Here is a 9,302-nt window from a genome sequence, read left to right on the forward strand (position 1 = left end):
AGATTGAAAGTAAATTAAGATCGAAGTGAAAAGATCATCACAATTTCTTTAACATTTTCATGGCTCAACCAATTAAGATTACCATTTCACAAATCTCAAGACAAGAAGAACGATAGAGAAAAATACTCTGATCTCATGGGGAAAACACAACAAAACTCGGAATTCATATATAAAATCAAAGTCATACAAACTACAACAATAAATAAACTTATCTCTAATTTCTCCCCAAGAAAACTCCTCCAAGTTTCTTTGAATCTCTTCATTTCTTTACAGCACAGAATTCCTCTTCAAAGCGGCAAGGCGAAAAAATATCTCACTTTCCCTCCACTCTTACAATCTCTCGAAGAATTCCTCACAATTTAGACTATCTACACTTTTTTCACACTTCAAATTTGAGTCTCCCTCTTCTCTATTTTCGGCCAAAGTCTTCTCTTTAAAGATATGGATGAGTTTTCCCAAGAGTTGCTTAAGTATCCCTCCAAAATTCGTCCTCATCCAATGCTTTGTTAGACATAACCGTCGAGCTCGCCGTCGGCGGCCTCGAGGACGTCGTCGGCGGGCCTTCTAAGTGAATTAATTTTGGAGTCTTGGGAAAAGTCCGTCGTCGGCGCCCTAGTTCAAATCTTCACATTTTGGTTCTTTTCGCTCCAAATTCGCTCCTTTTTGCATCTTTTTGCTCCAATGACCCTAATTCATCATTCCTGCAACAAAACATCAAAAATACCTTTCTTTAAAGTACAATATCATCAAAAACAGTGTAAAATAGATATGAAAATCTCAACATATTTTCCTTTGGTCAGTTGCCCAACACAAAAGAAGTTTTTCTTCAACTCAGGAACGTGTGTGACCTTTTGTAAAGTTCATTTGTTCTTGTTAAAGAGTACAATATCAACATCTCTCATCCCCACCACGTCCAGAGTTTTTCTATCAGTTAGATGTACCTTCCCAAATTTACTTGCAACATAATTTTGCATCAACTCCCTCTGGGAAGATGTATGGAAGGAATCCTCAGAATTCAATATCCAGTCATCAATAGAACTGTGAACTGTCAGTAATAACACATCCTGTATTTCTTCAGTTACAACATTAACGTTATCATTCTCATTCTTCTTAGGATTCCTATAGTTTTTTTTATGCGGTCAGTCTTGCCACAATTCAAGCAGGTTGTCTGTTGACCGGACTTTGATTTTGATTTTCCCATGTTTGAGTTCTTGTCATGTGATCTCCCTCTGGAATCAACATTCAATGTCGAACTCGAAGTCAAAATATCGCCAGAATCTTTCCTGCACACCTCAGCCAAAATCAAATCACGAATATCATTATATTTCAGTTTAGATTTATCTACAGAACTGCTAACTGTCATTCTCATGGTTTCCCAACTATTTGGCAATGAAGCCAACAATATCAGCGCACGTATCTCATCATCAAAATCAATTTTAACAGACGACAATTAATTTGTGATAGTATTGAAATCATTAAGGTGTTGAGCAACAAACACCTTCCATCATCTTCAAATTGAATACTTTTTCATCAAATGTACGTTGTTATTCGTCGATCGCTTTTCATACATACATGTTAAAGCCACAATGAGATCTGAAATAATCCTCTCTTTGATGACTTTGTGGGCAACTGAACTCGACATGATTAATCGAATAACCCCCAAAACCTATTGATCCATCAAATTCCATTCCGCCTCGTCTATCTTTTCCGGCTTCTTTCTCAGTAATGATAGGTGAAGTTTCTTCTCATAGAGTTCCGCCTCGTCTATCTTTTCCGGCTTCTTTCCCAGTAATGATAGGTGAAGTTTCTTCTCATAGAAATAATCCTCTATCTACATCCTTCAGTAACCAAAATCAGTCATTAAAGTTTTTGATCCCTGATGTCATCACTTCATCTCCAGCCATCGCTTTCCTTTCAGCCTTGAGCTAAAGTTCTGATATCAGTTGTTGTGAAAAAATGACAACAATAAAACGAAAAACTAGATTTAGAAAATTCACAAAACAAGAAACACAAAGATTTATGTGGTTCGGCAAATTGTCTAAGTCAACGGAGTTGCAGAGGATTTTATTAGCATGAGGATTACACTCTTCGATCACCTCGACGATTACAAGAAATAACTCTCTCTCTCTCTTCCACCTCGACGATTACAAGAAATAACTCTCTCTCTCTTCCCCTCTCTCTCTCTCCCTTCAAAGACAAACCAAAGAGAAAAGGAAGCTCTCTCTCTCTCTCTTCCTCACTCTTGAGCCACGTGAGAAAAAGATGTGAAAAAGGCAAATCCAAGACAAAAGAAAAGCAAATCCTTTTTTACTTCCTTGTTACTTCAACCGAAGGGAGAGATTATCTCATGGGCTTTGCAATTAGCTTATTTATAATAAGCTAGTAATGCCCATTTAAGGAATAAATTGTTGTACGTGGAGAAAGGTTTACGCGGGACGCAGGACTCGGTTTCGAGGCAAAGCACATGGCGGGATTCTTCTTTTGCTGCAGGCGGGAGATCAAATTTGGGAAGAGATCTGATTAAGAAGCTAATTTGTTCATAGAGCAATGGAACAGGCTCCGCTAAACGTAACAGGCTTGACTTAGCCACTTCGACAGGTGAACTTAATTCACTCACTTCAATAGGTAGACTCGATTCAGCAACTACAACAGATTGGCGCGATTCACTTTGAAATGTGGGTTTGATTCAGCAAGATAATTTTTGGTGAAAATTCCTCTATACCTGCATTTGTGTATACAAGCACATAGGAAGTAATGATTGCATGATAGAGAAGAATAAATTCCACATAAAAGGAAGAAGAATGAACATTAACCATGTTTTTGAAATAAATTTTTAAAGCATTGGATACATGAACATCACCATAGGAGTATCGTCTTTAAAATTCAAATGGAAGCTTGGAAGATTTTTTGTTGTATTATAACCATCATTAGAATGCTAAAAAAATCTAGTTGTTTGACTCCATAAGGTTGATAAAGACTGTCTTTTTGAGCATATAAAATTAGCTAAAATCAAATGAGAAATATTATTTAATTTTGCTTTAAATTTTGAGTGAATCCATTGATTATGATGTGCTGCTCATAAGGGAATGGATGTGAGCTTTTATCTCTACAACTAAAGGCTTCTTTGATGAAGTTTTAGCACCAAGAATAAATGGTTTCAATCATTACTAGAAACATGAAAGGAATTCCACCAACCCTCAGCCATAAGGATAATTTCATCTTTCAGAAATTAGTAGTTATTACAACTAAAAATAAGATTAATGAGAATGGTGATGGGAATAAAATAAAAAATAATGAGATAATGATTTTGTAATCTACAAACACATCACAATAAAGAAATTACACTTCCATATTAAAAAAAAGGAGAGCATGGTCAATCTTAACTTGAGATCTATTTTACCTAAAGATTAGACTAGGTAAATTATCTGCTTTTAATAGGGACGTCACTAAGATTGAAAACACATAAAAGCTCAAAAAAACATTAGGAAATCTTTGGTGGCAAAAGAATATGTTGGAAAGATTAAAGTATCATTAAAAACAATATAAAGAGGATCTGCCAAAGACTACTCGTCCCTTGAAGTTCCTTCTAAAAGTTATATTTCATGTTGTAATCATGAGGATCATAAAGACAAGTCGAAGAAAATAAGGATTTATCTATAAGTTTCACCATTTAAAAAAAAGAAAAAAGTTAAAAGATTAATAACGAAAATTTTCATTGAAGTCACTAGATTTTAATATCAGAGACTTTCATCCAAATTGCCATTGGCACTACGCAATTTTTGAACTTTAATATAGCCACCGTCAATCAGTGAATAGAAGAAGAGGAACAAATTTTCCATTTAGGAAATAGATGACAAGTTTTAGAGAGGAAGCATGTTATTTAACCATTTGCTGCTTAACCATATAGACCATATAGACCGAAGCCTCTAATATTTCAAGATTCAATGTTCATAATAAAAGGGAGTAGGTTTGCTCGAAAATATTACAAATAGAAGAAATCTAATAAGTATAGAATCATTCATCACCCCAGCTAAAGAAGGGAAGGAAATGATCCCATGATCCTGAATCAAGGACAAAGGTTCATAATCTAAAAGAGCATTACAGAAGAATAAAGGTTTGTGGGGGATGCTAGTTAAGGGCACCCGATGTTTGATTCTTAAGCTCCACTTGATGGAACATATAAAAATGTTTTTTTAAAACATTTTCTCAATGCCCGCTAGGATCAAAAATGAAACGAAGGCTATGACATAACCGGGCGGATACTCCATTTGAAGAAAAGAGGCAATAAGCTCACAAGATCATTCTTTAATTAAAAGATTATTGTCAACCCAAGCCATCTTAATGAGATTTGCAATATCTTTATCAATGATAGATAGAAGAATTACACAACTCTCAATCAAATTTTGGATGATGTAACTTAAAAATAACAAAACCCTCATGGGATCATCACAGTATGAAAAGTAGCATACACCTACATTGCCAGCACTTGATCATGCCTCTTATCACCTATATAGAGAGAGGAACTCAAGAAAACCTCGGTCCTCTCCTCAATGATTGTCAAGTGTGGATCATACCTATGCCAAAAAGTGCTCGCAAAGCCTATTTTAACTTAGATTAGTTCTAGCATGATCCAGGCTATCCCTTTGACTCCACCAGTGGACAAACAACATGCTAATTCTCAACAAACCACATCCACACCACAATTTAAACAAATACAACATATCAAAATTCCTCCTAAATAGTCACTCCTTCTGAACCATCTCAAACTTTTGCTCCCACAAATTTTGAGATTTCACCTTTTACAACCTTACTATATGGTCTGTGTGATAACCCAAAGCCCTAGGTGTCACACCTCATCATCATTAGTCGCATACTACACCCTGACTCTAACAATGATGCCATCAACTAGGGAACACAAAACGAGCTTTATTAAACAACTCGCAGGAGGAGAGAAAAAAATAGAGGATCCAAGCAAGCAGAAGGAAATGGAAGGAGGAGATAACAAAATGATAATATAATTCATAGACCAAAAAAAATCTCTCTGGGCGATGGACTTGATCCCTTTTAGAAGTCAAAGCTCCCTTTATAGCTCAAATGATTAAGAGCGTCCTTTCCAAATTGATAGGTATGGTTGTCGTTGAATTCATATTAAATAGTGATATTTCTCATTGATTGCAAAATGGACGCAGTTTATTTAATCTAATCACTATAAAAAACGTTAGTGTCATGTTTCTTGATATTGTGTTTTTATTTTTTTCTTATTTTTTTCTTTGCAGCATCTCATTGTTTGGACTCACTGATAATCAGGATACAAAAGATCGAGTGGAAGAGAAATCACTAAATTGAATGAGCCTCTAGCTATGAGCAAATGAGAGCTTTCAAATTCCACAAGTGGCTACTTTCGTCTTGATAAAATAAATGGAAAATCTACAAAGATTGGAGAATAATGTAGAGATGATTCACAATGGTCAACATAATCTATTGAAACAATCATAGAGGAGAATGATGTGTTAAAAATCATTGAGAAAGAACATGATTTATCCTTCTTAAAGATTAGGCATGTCAACATAGAAGTCATTTTTCTAAGAAAGGACAAACCTATATTAAAGTCAAATAAATAAAATCCAACATAAGGCAGTCCCAAAAAATTTAAATATGATATAAAACATCCATATTTCCTCAGAGATTTAGGATTTTTTGGGTGTTTGCAGCTTTTTAAAAAGTCGGTTGTAAAGTTGTGCCGGAAAAAGAAAATCCTAGAAAGTCGTGATGAAAATTATAAATATATATATATATATTAGGCAGCAGCTTTTTTACAGCCACCGAAATTTAACATGTAGGGTAGAAGAAAACAGATTCTCACCACAGAAATTTCTAGAAAGCAATAACAAAAGTTCTCTAAACAGAGTTGTGGTGGTGGTCTGAAAGGCAAAGTAGACAAAACGTTGTTCAAAACAAATTCTTATTGAACATTAGATATCAAGTGGAAGTTGATTATTTTATATACCATTTTATGAAAAAAAAAAAGTGTTAGGATTCACATTAGAACGCCAAAAGAATATCGTTTTGACTCTAGTAACCCTCCTCCATCTTAAAATGTTCATAAAATCTCTTTTTAACTGAAAAAATACCAAAATTCAAATAAAATGAATGCTCGACTCTAATGAAATATTCAAGAAATACAATTCATTGATGATTGTTGCTTCTTTAAAAAGATTGTCATAGTTTTGTTTACCATAACTCGAGCTTTTTTAGGAGTTTAATATCAAAATTACATGGTCACAATCATTCTCAAAACATGAAAGAAATTCAACTAATCATCAGCCATGTGAATGAATGACTCTAACTTTGAGAATCTTATAGTTACTAAAACATAAAAAATATGATTATTGGGAAATGGAATGAAACCACCATCCAAAATAATGAGGCAACGAATACTTTGAGAAATTACATTTCCTGTTAATCAAGCTTGACATGAGGTTATTTTTTATTTAAGGTAGGGCAAAATACAATTATATTTTCAATAAAGATATCAGTAAGAATAAAGACACATACAAGTGAAGGAAGACCTTGAGAATGCCTATTACTAGTAAAATAGTATTATGAGATTTATCATAAAGGAATAAATCATAATCAATTTCAGAGCAAGGAAAACCAATGATTTGCCAGAAACAACTCATGTCATAAAACTCCACCAGAATAACAATAGAGAAAAGACCAATGATGAAAATTTTCATATGATCAGTTGTTGGATTCCAATCTTAAAGAATGGCACCAAATGAAGCCTTGACACTAAGCCCTTCCCAAGCTTTAATATAACCAATTTGGCAAGAAAAAAGAAGAGAGAAAAATTATACATAAAAATAATCGATCTTAAGTTTTAGAGAGACAACGCACTCTTTAACCATAACATTTCAAGGTTCAATATCAATAAAAAGAAAAAAAACTTGCTTGAAAATTTTGTTGAGAAACGATCTCAGAAGTATAATTGTAGAATCATTGATTATCCCAAGAGGGCGCAGGGAAATAATCCAACAATCATAAACTAAGGCCAGAATTTCATAATATGAAAGTGCATCATTAAAAAGAGGGTGGATGCATTATTAAAAAGAGGGTGGAGTGTTTCTTTTGGCTTCAAAAATGAAAACCATTTCATCAAATCCAGTTGAACGAAAAAAAAACTAGATGCCAAGAGCAAAGCTAGGCTCCAATGCGCTTTCCGTAATTAGAAGAATCATGTTAGCCTAAATCATCTCAAAGAGATTCAGAACACCCTTCTTCATAACAAATAATGGAAAGACAAAACCCTTGATCAAATCTTCTAGGTCCACATTATAAATCATGTAAGTTAGTGTGAAGAAGAGGCACGATAACAAAAATCCTCACAATGGTAGCAATGGTAGCATAGGAGAATTGCACAAAAAACATGACAAACAAAAAAAGTATCCATTGTAAAGTTATCACCATAATAGGTTTTTTCATTTATGGCGTAGGAAGTCAAAATAGTAGAATAAACCAAAATTGAAAGACAAATAGCACCGATACTCAAAATGAGAATAAAATAAATGAGATGATGGTATCTCCAAGAAAAAGAAGCAATGTTCTGAAAGGTGTAGAAATAGTTTCAATAGACGGAGCTTCAATAAAGTGAATTTTCTAGTAGCACAGAATTAGAGAACATTGTAAGAAGAGCGAGAGTTTGAATTTTAAATTGTGGCATTACAAAGATAACCTCGATTAACCAATTAACTGACGAAGGAAGAGAAGTAGATAATGTCCTCACTCAATAGATTTAGGGTTACCAACAATCTAAATCTCTGACCAAAAATTCAAATTCATTTGGATCCATACATAATGCAAGGAGATGTTCATAAATCCTTCGGCACAAACAAAAACTTATGCCATAATAAAATTAGATTTGACATCAGTGTGATTGTAGAAATGAATAGGGGAATGAAAATCAATTATAAGACGTAAAATGATGGGTGTCTTCCAAGGGTTGAAGGGAATACCAATCAACTTATCCTTTAAGAGTGGCACCAATTTTTTAAGGCCTTAGTTTAACTATGCAAAAGAAATCACCTGACTGCAAGGCCCCCTTACAACAATATAAGTTGAGCGTCTCCTTGATTTGATAATGCACAAATGATGCAAAGCATCACAATCATCATTATCACTACACCATCATTGTCACTATGAGCCTAAAACCTTCATAGAATTTAATTTATGATGAGTCGTGTGTTTACGAACCCTGTGCTATGGTTCATGAATTATTCATATATTTCAAACTACATAATTGAATTTATAAACATGTTCTCTAAGTTCTAGTGTAATTTCAAAGTTATATGGTTAATTGAGTCATACAAGATGCCATGTATGTGCCTTAGCCTAACTCATTCCATTGACCCCTTTTGACAACATTGACTAACATCCTATCATTGCTCACCACATCACTTTGGCTCACGTCATTATATCTCATCCAAGACAAATTCAATCCTGCTTTCTTTTATTTGTCCAAATCTAAATCTCGAACAGTTTGGAAGCTTTAGAACAATCCTCTCTTCATGATCTTTACTTCAAAAAATTTGGAAACCTTTGAAATTCACCAAAACTCTTGATCCAACACCTTTTTCCCTTTTCACATGCACAAGTCTATATGCATTAATCTTGGCTTCATGTAATAAGAAATTATTTAGAAGGAAATGTTGAGTCACATTGCAAATGTGTTCTCTTCCATCAAGTAAAGAATTCCTCTGAGTATGAGCGACAAGACCCTTTGAGAAGTACTTCCGAGAAAGAGAGAGGAGCTTCACATTGAAAAACAATTTGTAGAGATCATCTTGAAGTTAACCAGCCTTCTCACTAAAATTATTAACTTCTTGACAGATCCTTTTTGGAATATTCATTGTTTCCTTAATGTCATCAGGCTAGAAATCCTACATCAGGTAACATAATTTCTTGCAAGCACCACCATTTTGTTTGTTAGTTCTTCAAACTCATACTAGTGATCAAATAAGCTAAACACTTTCCGAAGTTTGTGCAAGTATCTAAAGGTTTTGCATTACGTTTCATCTTTGCATCTTAGTTTTGCATTCAACCCGCATCAACAAAGAAGGACAATGTACATCAATGCAACATCTCGAGTTAAAGTTTGATCCCAATGCTATTTAATAGTTGTTGAAAGCTCGTCACTAAAAACATCAATATCTAAAATGTAAAGGAAGCCATACCAATGAGATGCAATTTTTTAATGAGAACAGCATCGTTAGATGATAAAGAAGTTATTTAATTGGATGTATTAA

This window comes from Phalaenopsis equestris, unplaced genomic scaffold (assembly GCF_001263595.1).
Source record: "Phalaenopsis equestris unplaced genomic scaffold, ASM126359v1 Scaffold000364, whole genome shotgun sequence".
NCBI lineage: Eukaryota > Viridiplantae > Streptophyta > Magnoliopsida > Asparagales > Orchidaceae > Phalaenopsis > Phalaenopsis equestris.